Source organism: Castor canadensis, chromosome 15, assembly GCF_047511655.1.
Source record: "Castor canadensis chromosome 15, mCasCan1.hap1v2, whole genome shotgun sequence".
NCBI lineage: Eukaryota > Metazoa > Chordata > Mammalia > Rodentia > Castoridae > Castor > Castor canadensis.
The window spans coordinates 56,993,273-57,005,319 of NC_133400.1; the positions used below are offsets into that span (position 1 = coordinate 56,993,273).

A 12,047-nucleotide genomic window follows, 5' to 3' on the forward strand; every position below is an offset into this window, starting at 1 on the left:
TCTCATGATGATTGTTTATTCTGAGGCATCATTAACTTTACCTTATAGATTTTGTGGAAAAAATTAGTAAAGAAAGGCATATGAAAAACATTTGTGAGGAGTTAAACATGCTTTCAAGCTTAAGGAGCAGAGTTTGCAGTTAGCCCAACTTGATCTGATTTGGCCTTGCTTTTTATACCCTGCTTAGTAATTCTTTTGTTAATAATAGATACCTAATTATGCTGACAATTGTAGTTTTAGATAAATAACTCACTTTTTCGATCAGTCTATTTTCAGGTACCTAAGTTTAAAAAAACCAGTTTTCTCTTCTTTCTCATTGGCCTATTTGCCTCCCCACCATTTCACTATGTGAGAGAAATTAAGAATGTCTTTACATCTCCAGGCAAAGTTATCATGCTCCTCTCAGTATCTCACTGGCCATGTGAATGAAAGAACATCCACCACATCAGCAAATGAAGGAACGTCTAGGACAAAAAAGCATGTAACTCTAGAGATTCAAAGTAGCACATCTGGAACTAAGTAAACCCTAGTCTAAATCTGGCCAAAAGTTATACCACAGCATATACATCCTGAAGCCCATGCTCCAGGGCTTTCCTTTAAAAGCCCTTCCACCTCCAGTAGGACTAGGGGTGTAGGGGTTAATATTTCTTCTTGTTTTTTGATACTTTATTTTTATTATTGTTGTACTGGTGATTCATTGTGACATTTACAAAATTTCTTACATTTTATCATAGTTGAATTCACCCCCTACATTAGTCTCCTTTATCTCCCCTCCCCTCATTCCTCAATAGTTTCAACAGATCTCAGTTGCCCATTTACATACATGTGTACAGAAATTTTTTTCTGATATGATTAAGCTTTTTTTTAAATGAAAGACATCAATGATAAAGGCAAGAGATAATAGAATGAGAAAGATATTTTCAATGTTTGAAGCCAATAAATGACTAATATCTAGAATTACTCAGACATCAATTTTAACTGATAAATACACAAAGCTAACAAGTATGCTAAGGGATGGCCCGATTCATTAGTAATCAGAGAAATGAACATTGAATAAAAATATCACTTACTGCCTATCATATTAGCAAAATTAGAGATATTTACAGTATTAAACACTTATAAGGATGAAAGGATAAGAAATCTCTCTTCATATAGGAGAGCAATATGGCATTTCTTCAGTAAGATATTGCATATATTATATATATAGCATCAACAAAGCCCAATTTATAGAAATGCATAAACATGGAAGGTACATATTAAATACAATATCATCACCTGAATGTGATAGATATAAAAATAGAATATTTCATAGGATTTACTCAGATTTTCTTAGTAGATATGCTCCTATAGATTTTGGGGGTAGTTTATCAAGAACAATGGTTCTGCTAAAAGTGATCATTCCAAGATATGGACTCCCATCTTCAATTCAGAGTGACAACAGACTTTCCTTATGGCAGAAATTATGCAGCAAGTAAGTGAAGTCTTATTTACTGGAAAATGGAAGCTACATGCATCAGGAGACCTTAAAGATTCTCTAAGGACTTCTGCACACAGAAAATGAAAGCAAATAAAACCATGAGAGGACAGGCAGTATCAAAACACAGGAGAAGAAAAGACAAAGAATCAGAGAATAACATTGATTCAGTTGAACACAATCTAACCCTTAAACAACAAAAACAACTAAATGACAGGAACCACCACCTACCTATCAATATTAACACTGAATGTCAACAGACTCAACTTCCCCATCAAAAGACACTGTTTGGCAAACTGGATTAAAAAGTTCTCATTTTTCCATTTTCATACATGAGTACATAGTATTTCCACCATATTCACCTCCTACATCCTGTCCTGTTCCTTCCAACTCCCTATGATACCAACTCCCAGACTGGACCTTGACTTTTGAGGGAAAAAAAAAGATATTTTTGTTTGCTTAAGATATCTATACAGAGTATAGCTATAGTATAAAGAGCATAGTATAGAGTACAGAGAATATGTAGTATTTCCAAGAATATATGTATTGCATCCCAAATTTGTTTATCATCTCCATTTTTCTTCTTTCTATCTTAGTCTTCTTCTTATGGTGAGTTCAACAGGTTTAAAAATTCTATATTAAAGATTCCACAGAAACTACATTACCCATGTTCCCTTTCTTCAATGAGCTGTTTTTATTTTATTTTGGGGATACTGAGGTTTGGACTCAGGCCTCTTGATTGCAAGGCAAGCACTCTACTGCTTGAGCCAAGCTTACAGCCATATCCACCTTCTTTACATCCTTTGTTTAAATCTCCCCTATCTGTTAGTGTACTCCCCTTAGTGTGACCTGTTTTCATTCTTGTCCTTCATTGTTCCGATGTCTGCTCATTGGTCAGTGGCATTTTTGCCTGTACATACATTGTTCATCAATGTAAATACCCTCCAGTGTAATTCTGTGCTGTTTTCCACCTAGCCATTCTTTAACAGTTTTCAGCATGTTTCCTGTGTCTTGTTCTTATACAAGTGTGACCTATTTCTTTATTGTTTGCTAGTTTTCTTTCCTTCTTTGTCTCCTCCCTTGATCTCCTCTACCATTCCAACTTTTGTATTCATGATTTTGTATTTCTCTTTCTCTCTTTCTCTCTCTCTCTCTCTCTCTCTCTCTCTATATATATATATGTATATACCCATTTCTTCATTGGGTCATTGATTTTAAGGGAATTTAATTTTTTTGAACCCCTGTATATTCTCATTGATGATTCTTGCTAAATGATGAATTCTCTTATTCTTCTATTACTTCTACATGGTAAACAAAATAAAACCAACAAACAAATGGTAGTGAAAGAAAATTTCAATATTTTGGTACTTCTATGCTACATATTTAGTCAGTATTAAGCACTTCAATCTGATTCTGTATGTTTTGACTTGTGTCCACTTTTTCTCTTTCTTTATTATAAACTTTTTTATTAGGATATATTCACTATATAGTGGGGTGGGTTTGCAGTGACAATTCTGATCACTCTTATATTGCACATTAATTTCATTCCACCTATTGTCTATCCCCATCATACTCCTCCCCCCACATTTAAAGGAATTGAAAGAGGTTTATTAGTTCTATTTCATATAGGTATGTCAAATTCATCAACCATATACCATCACCTTAATTTCCTTCCTTCACCTTCCCCCTCCCACTTGTACCAACCTCCTGCACATACTGTATCTATTGTATAGTCCTGATTTTCATTATTAATATTTGAATTGACATTCAAAGGTGTATCTCAATGTATGCCCACAATGGGTGTGCTTTACTTTGGTCTAGTAATTCCTTTCAAATACCTCCCTTACACCTTTACCTCACACTCCCCATTTTTCAATAGCTTTCTGTACACATCCTTATATCCTCTACCTTCATATATTATGGTATGAGATATTTCTGTTACTCTATCTTTCTCTTTTCCTTTTTCTCTTTCCCCTAGTTCCATAGAGAAGTTCCACTATTAAAACCATGTTATACAACTCACTTTGTATATGATCATGCTTCTTTTTGTGTATCTGTTTACCTTTGGCTCTATCTTCCATTTATGAGAGAAAACATGTGTCTTTTATGTTTCTGATCCTGGCTAACTTATAACATGATGTCTTCCAATTGTATCCATTTACCATCACACCTCATGTCATTATTCCTTGTGGCTTAGTAATACTCCATTTTGTATATATACCACAATTTCATGATCCTTCTATAAGTTGTAGGGCATCTGGGTTGTTTCCAGAACTTGGACATAGTAAATAGTACAGTCATGAACTTCTGTGTTCAGGTGTCTCTACTGTATCATGTTTTAAGTTCTTTTAGGTAGATACCCAGGAGCAGTATCACTGGATCATATGGCACTGCTATCTCTAGTTTTCTGAGGAATCTCCATGCTGCTTTCTATAGCTGTTTACTAATTTGCATTCCCACAAGCAATGTATAAGTGTTCCTGTTTCACCACATCCTCACCAGAATTTGTTGTTATTACCCTTGATTATGGCCATTCTAACTGGGGTGGAATGAAATCCTAAGTACTGTTTTGATTTTCAACTCTTTTATAACAACCAGAGAAATTGAACACTTCTTCATGTATTTACTGCCATTTGTACCTCTTCCTTTAAGAATGTCCTGTTTAATTCATGTTCCCATTTCTTCATTGGGGTATTGATTTTTTGAGGGCTGAGTTTTTATGAGTTCCCTGTAAATTCTAAATATAAGTCCCTTACCAGATGAATAGGTGAAAAAGTTTTTCTTCCATTCTGTGGGCTGTCTCTTGAGTCTGGTGATAGTTTCCATTGCTGTGCAGAAGCTCTTTAGTTTGATGCAGTCCCATTTGTTCATTGTTTCTCTTAGATGCTGAGCCTTTTGAGTTCTATTTAGGAAGTTGTTCCTCATACATATCTGTTCCATTGTATTTCCTACTGCTTCTTGGACTTGTTTCAAAGTTTTTGGTCTTATATTAAGGTCTTTGATCCACTTTGAGGTGATTTTGGTACAGAGTGAAAGACAGGGATCTAGTTTCAGTCTTCTGAATGGGGATATGTAGTTTTCCCAGCAGCATTTGTTGAAGAGGCTGTCTTTTCTCCATTGTGTGTTTTGTGCTCTTTTGTCAAAGATCAGTTGGTTATAGATGGCTATAACTATAAACTTTCCTCTTAGCACGGCCTTTGCTGTGTTCCACAGATTCTGGTAGGTTATATTTTCATTTTCATTGGATTCTATGAAATTTTTAGTTTCTTCCCTAATTACTTCAGTCACTCCTCGGTTTTTCAACAGTGTGTTGCTATATCTCCATGTGTTTAAATATTTTCTGGGGTTTCTTTTGTAGTTGAGATCTAGTTTTATTCTATTGTGATATGATATGATGCAGTTATTTAGATTTTCTTGAATTTTTTGAGACTTGCTTTGTGTCCTAAAATATGATCTATTTTGAAGAAAGTTCCATGAGCCATAGAAAAGAATGTATATTGCCTAGTTGTTAGGTGAAATACTCTGCAGATATCAACCATGTCTATTTGTTCTAATGTGTGGAATAGCTCAGAAGTTTCTTTGTTGATCTTTTGTCTGGATGACCTATCTATTGGTTACAGTGGGGTATTCAGGCTCCCAGTCTCACTGTGTTAGTGTCTATCTGTGCTCTTAGAGTCATTAAGGTTTTTTTAATGTAGATAGTTGCACCTGTGTTTGCTACATATATGTTAAGGATCAATATTTTCTCTTGATGAATTGTTCTCTTCATTAATATGAGGTGACCTTAATTGTCTCTTATGATTGGCTTTAATCTGAAGTCTACTTTGTCAGATATGAGTATAGCTACTCCTGCTTGTATGTGGAGTCCATTTGCTTGGAAATTTTTTTTCCACCCTTTGACTCTAAGACAGTGTGTATTTCTTGTAAGTTAGATGAGTTTCTTGTAAGCCACATATGGTTGGGTCTTGTTTTTTAATCCAATATGCTATTCTTTGTTTCTTGATTTGGGCATTGAGGCCATTTGCATTCATTGTTAATATTGAGAGGTATCTGTTGTTTCTAGTCATTTGTTTCTCTGTGGTTTAGTTTTAACTATTCCTTGTTTACTTGTCTGCTTGCTCAAAAGGGTTTATACTTTCTTGAGTCTTCCTGTCTCACTCTAGTTTCTTACATATATACATATATATGTATGTATAAAAGTCCTTTAAATATCTTCTGGCATCGTGGTCACATATTCCTTTAAGTTTTCCTTGTCATGGAAAGTTTTAGTTTCTCCTTAAGTTAGGATAGTTTTGCTGTGTAGACTAGTCTAGATTGATAGTTATTTTCTTTCAGGGCTTGAATTATGTCTTTCTATGACCTTCTTGCTTTTAGAGTTTGAGTTCAGAAATCTGTTGTTACTTTAATGGGTTTGTCTTTATATGTGACTTCTCTTTTCTCTTGCAATTTTTAGAATTCTTTCTTTATTCTGTATGCTGAGTGTTTTGATTATGATGTGTCTGTTGGTGTTTTTCTTTGGGTTCTGTAAGCATACTGTACCTGTGTGACTCTCCTTCTCTAGATTAGGGAAGTTCTCTGTTATTATTCCATTGAGAAGATTGTCAATGACTTTAGTTTGTATTTCCTCTCCTTCTCTATGCCTATGATTCATAGATTAGGACTTTTCATTGAGTCCAAGATATCCTGCATGTTTCATTAGTATTTTCTTGGCATTTTTTCATGATCTTTTACTATTTGGTCTAATTCCTCTACTTTGTCTTCTGTTCCTGATACTCTGTTTTTAACTTGCTCCACTCTGTTCACCAAGCTTTTGATTGGAATACTTATTTGGGCTATTAAGTTGTTTATTTCAGATTATTTTTCACAGTTTCTTATCTTTATTGATTTCCTCTTTCATATCTTGGATAGTCTTCTTCTTTCATTCATTTGTTTGTATTTTCTTTAAGCTCATTTAATTGTTTACTCACTATTATTAACTTTTGTGTTTCAAATATTAACTTTTGTGTTTCTTCCTTGAGTTCATTAATTATTTTTCTATTGTTTTTTGGAATTCATTAGTTGATAGCTCTTCCACTATGCAGATATCTGTACCTTAGTGGTGGAATTGGCTTTTGGTGGAAAGTGGTTGTCTTGCTGTTTCATTCTGTGTTAAGATTTATGCATCTGGAATTGTTTTTCTTCTGGTTAATCTCTTATGCCCCTGCAGTTGATGTTCTGAGATTTTTTTCTTTCTGGAACTCTGTCAGTGCTACTCAGAAAGGGGTATGCTGGATATGTTAGTTCTCAGAAAGGGATATGCTGGATATGTTGTTCAATAAGAAAAAGGTTCTTGTTGTGCCATTATTCTCTTTTCTCCCCTCAGTGAGGTGTTTAGAGTTCCCACTCTTTGATGGGTGTGCAGGTGCTCTCCTGAATTTGCACTGGAGAGTAATGGTTCTCTGTGCACTGTGGGGAGTAGGCCTCCTAGCATCATCAGAGTAGCAGATTGTCACTCATTGGAAGAATTGGATTCCAGCTTTTGGGGTCCTCTGAACTTCATTTTACAGGGCAGGTGGTTGCTTCTGGGCTATGGGAATGTCAACCTGTTCATTTTTTTTCAAGGTGGATGTGCACCATTCCTGGAATTACACCAACAGCAGGTCAAAACTTGGTATAGATGGAAAAAGCTCCAAGCCTATCTCCATGCTCTAAAAAACCATTTAATACATTGTCCTCAGATGAAGATGTATCAGATATTTAACCAATAAGAACAGATACTACACTTGATCTTAGTAAAAAGCCAAGAAGTGATGTGTGTCCACTATTCTTTGGGAACTTTCTTACTTCTGAGCACAAGATATTCCCACTTGTATTTTCTTGCCCAAACCCTGAAATCAGACATTTTTCCTAGAAGACCTGATTCCTTTTATCATTAAAAATCAAGTTCAAAGGACAGGTGGAATGCCTTAAGTGGTAGAGTACCTGCCTAGCAAGCATGAGGCTTTGGATTCAAATCCCAGTACTGCCAAAAAATATCAAATTTAGGGTACTACTTGTGATAGGTTTGCATGTTGTTATAGGAGTTACCATTGCTCACAGGTTTCCTTATAGAACAGAGCAAGGAAATGTATGTGTTCTATACATAAATACATGTATGCACATTCATATATCAATTTGAATTTCTATATCAAAACAATGAGTTTTTCCTGATTCTTAAAAATTCCAATCCAGTAGCATATGATTTGATGTAGCTTTTTTCCCTTTAAGTATTTCTGTTTTGTTGATTTTGTTTTAATTATTTAGAATTTTAATTTTATAAATTTATGGGATACCATGTGATAAGACAATACATGTACAAAGTATGTAATACTTACATCAGAGTACTTACCATATCTATCTCCTTAAAACATTAATACATTGCATGTGTTTATTGGCTAGTGTGTGATATTTCAACATAGGTATATGGTACATAACTATGAAATCAAAGTAATTAATATATCCACTCCCCTATCATTAAATTTACAAGTTTCCCTTAGAAGGGTTGCATAGATAATTTTATATTTCATATTATGTTAAATTTTTATATTATTTTATATTTTTGTCCAATCATATAGTTTTTATAAATCGAATTTCCTCTCTATTGATTATAGAATATCAAAGTATTACTTATTGATGCTATAATTTGTGCTAGATTTTCCCCACACACGAAAGACTTTGTATTAAGTGTGTGCTTCTCAGGTTGATACTATTGGAAGATGATGGGTACCTCAAGAGGTGGGGTCTGGTGGGACATTTAAATCTTTAAACTGTTTCCTTCCCCTCACCCTCTTTGGTTTCCCGTCACTATAAATTCATCATATTATTGCACCATGCACTCCCTGCCATGAAGTACTGCCTCACAATAAACCCCAAATCTAATGAACTGAAACCTCCAAAAATGTGAGTCAAAGTAAGCCTTTTCCCATTTTAAGTTTATTGTCTCAACTTGTTTTTACTGTAGCAGAATGCTGAATAACATATTAAACTTGAATTTAATTATCTTGCTAAATACTTTTCATATGTTTGTTCTATGAATATTTTATCCAGATATTCTTTTGGAGTTTCTAAATACACACATATCCTCTATGGTATGTTTTATTTCCTTTACAATTTCCTAGAGTTTTGCTTTTTATCTACTGTAAGAATTACGTTGAATAAATAAGTGGAGACTAGGTAGCCATTTTTTTTGAAATTGCGAAGGAAAACACTGTTCATCAATAAGTGTGTAAGAGGTCTATTTTTGTTTTCTCACACATCATTTGTTACTGTATTACTTTCTATTCTGCACATGACATGACAAACATAGCATCCTAAAGCAACACACATTTACTATCCAACATTTCTGTGAGGCAGGAGTCTGTATGTGGCTCTTTTGGGTCTTCTGTTCTGGTTCTCACAGGTTGCAATGAATATATCAGTTCTACAGCATTTTATTTGGAAACTTGGTGGAAAAGAGTGTACTTCCATGCCCATTCAGTTTGTTGGCATTACTATTTCCTTGCTACTGTATGATTGAGTTCCCAAGCTATTTGCCTACTCTTGGCTGTGGAAACCTTCAGGTCCTAGAGGGTGCTAACAGTCCTGAGGCTGTCCAAAGTTCTTTTCAATATAGTTCTTCCTCACAAAGGTTTCTTACCTCATCAAACCAGCAAAGATGTTCTTCACCTCATGTGTGATCTATTCCCTTCCCTTCCCATGTCTGTTTTCACTTTTCTTGGTGAGGGTTCAATTGGTGTTTTTAATCTATAGCATGTTATCTTTGGTTAAACATATTCAGACATTGATTATCTAGGTTCCATATTTCTTTCTTTCTTGTCTATTTTTCTCTTCTTTTCCAGTTTATGTCAGGCAACAGCTCTACCACTGAGTATGTCCCCAGTCCTAGCCTCCATATTTCTTTACCTTTCATGCTTTCCATTATTGCTATTATTTAAATTCCTTCTTATATTTTTATTTCATTAATTATTTCTTCTATTGAACCTAATCTATCTGATCTGATTGGTTATAGAATTTTTAATTGTGTCTTTACTGTTTTGTTGTGGTACTGAGGTTTGAACCTAAGGCCTGCACCTTGAGTCACTCCACTAGCCCTGGTTCATGAAGGGTATTTTTGACATAGGGTCTTGCAAACTATTTGCCCAGGCTGACTTCAAATTGCTGATCCTCCTGTTGTTTGCCTCCTGAGAAACTAGGATTACCAGTGTGAACCATAAGCACCTGGTGAATTTTGGTTATACATTTTAAGAACAACTTTTATCAAGATGATTATTTTTTAATCTTTTAAAAATATTCAAGCATCTACATTGAAAAACAAGTGCTACAGAAGATAAAACAGGGCACAGTAACATATAGTGTCCTGATATGTGTCATGTGAAGCTTTACACTTGTCCCATTAATTCAATCTTTCCTCCAATCCAAGCAGAGGTCACACCAAGATATGACATTTCTAATATGAGTGCTTGATAAAATGAGAATGAAAATGTTCGTGCAACTCTCTATGCACATTATGTAATACATGTTTAAGAAGTTAACTAAGAAGTTAGCAGTGGATAGTTCCAATTTTATAAGAGAAGCAGAGATAGAAGCCTTGTTTTATGGTCATTACAAAATGTATGACTTAAATGCTAAGCAGTCTACAGAGAAGCAGCATATTATGTGTAATTAAATTAGAAAAAATTAAGTTAGATCTTTCAGGCAAAACTGAGTGTTCTGCTTTAAATCTTAAATATACTCTAAAATCTAATGTAGTGAAGGCTTTGTCTACAGCTGGTGGCACTATTTGGAGGTGGGAGAATCATTAGGAGAGGGTGGCAAGCACAACACAGTCCCTGGGCATGTGCCCTTGAACAGAATATTGGAACTGAGGTTTCTCTTTTCTCTCTTTGCTTCCCTGGCTGCTGTGAAGTGAGAACCTTGCTCTTTTACAAGTACCCCCACATGATGTTTTGGAAGCAGGCTCAAAACCAATGCAGCAAACAGACCATGGCTGAAACCATAAACCTAAGCAAACCTTTACTCTTTGTAAGCTGCTTATCAGGTATTTTTTACCAGTGAAGGAAAGGTAACTTAGACAGTGAGTATTTAACAATAAACAGACTTTTAAAGACTTAAAGTTTTAAAAAATAATCCTTTTACAAAATAAGACAGCTTCACGGTATTAAAACAGTAGTTCTTTATCAAAAGTTTTCATTCATCCTTTTCTGCTGTTGCTAGCTGCCAGTTTTTCCAAAATAGTGACACCTATATGCAACTCAATGGCTTATTGATATGATTTGTAGTCTACATGTCTAGACCTGTGGAACCTGAGCCCCACTGTGTTTCACAAGGAGGAATGGACTAGGCTAGTCTTAGTGTTTTCATTGCCACTTCCCTGGTTTTACCAGACAATGCTGGAACTTCTCATCACCATCATTCTTATGCCACCAGTGTCCAAACAGCTATCATGGTTGCTACAGCTATCTATCAGGTAGTTGCCAGCACACACTGGAAAACCATCTACCTGGTGAGGGGTTTGTAACCCACATGTGGGGAAGGCACTGTCTTGGCAGAGCAGGTCCCTGCATTAAGGTCCTTTCCATTGGTAAATGCCATTCTCATGGTCTCCAGGAAGGTCCTGCAATTGGTGTTCTGGGCTGCTTCTGGCACCCAAAAGTAGAGACCATAGCTCTGGAGTCTGGGGCACCCACCACTGCCACTGTCATCTTATGTCTACCACCCTTGCACCTGTCACTGGAGCTTCCAAGTGGACCAACTACCTTTTCATTTATGGTTTTAATTTATAGAAGTTTTTATTGGTTCTTTTATATATCTGCTAAGACAATGTTTATAGTTTTCTATTCTTTTAGACACTGCATATAGTTATTATTATTTTGTCATTATTTACTGAAGATCTACTTGAAAAAAGAGTAAGAGTTGGGACAACTAATCAGAAAGTCAGAACTACAACACCTTATTTTTTAATATGTGACCTTTATAGGTTCTTAACATGTAAATTTTTAACACAGGAATATAGTTAATGATTCTACATTTTCCTTTTCCAGGAATGACTAGTGATCCCCGCGAAGGGAACGTATTTGAAACACTTGTATGTGAATGTTCTAGAAGAACTGATTATAAGGGCAAAAAATGGAAATAAGTTAAATGTGCTTCAAGTGTGAGTGGGTAAACAAAAGCCTGCATAACCACATAAAGGAATGCATAAAGTAAGAAATAAAGAACCCTGATATGGCATGGATGCCCTTCAAAAAACAATATGCTACATGAAAGAAACTTGACACAAAATACACCATATTGTATGATTTCACATATTGTATGACTCTATTTACATAAAATTTCAAGAGAGCAAGCATGGGGACTTTGAATTCAGCTCAGTGGTAGAGCTCATGACCAGCGAGCATGGGGCTCCATGTTCTATTCCCAGCACAAGGAAAACATAGAAACATAAACTAGATCAATAGTTGCCTGGATTGGGATGGGGATCAGGCAGCTGATTATGCAAGCTGTTTATCCACTCACATTTGAAGCAAGTTTGTCATTATTTACTAAGGATCTACTT

The 12,047-nt window shown here is 35.3% G+C and overlaps 1 non-coding gene across 1 annotated transcript; it reads right to left on the reverse strand.

Annotated features, from left to right (window-relative positions):
• Positions 1–7,076: 7,076 nt before the first annotated feature.
• Positions 7,077–7,265, reverse strand: LOC141417606 (U2 spliceosomal RNA). The gene has a single exon (XR_012442263.1). It is a non-coding gene; the product is annotated as a U2 spliceosomal RNA (small nuclear RNA).
• Between the last annotated feature and the right edge of the window lie 4,782 nt (positions 7,266–12,047).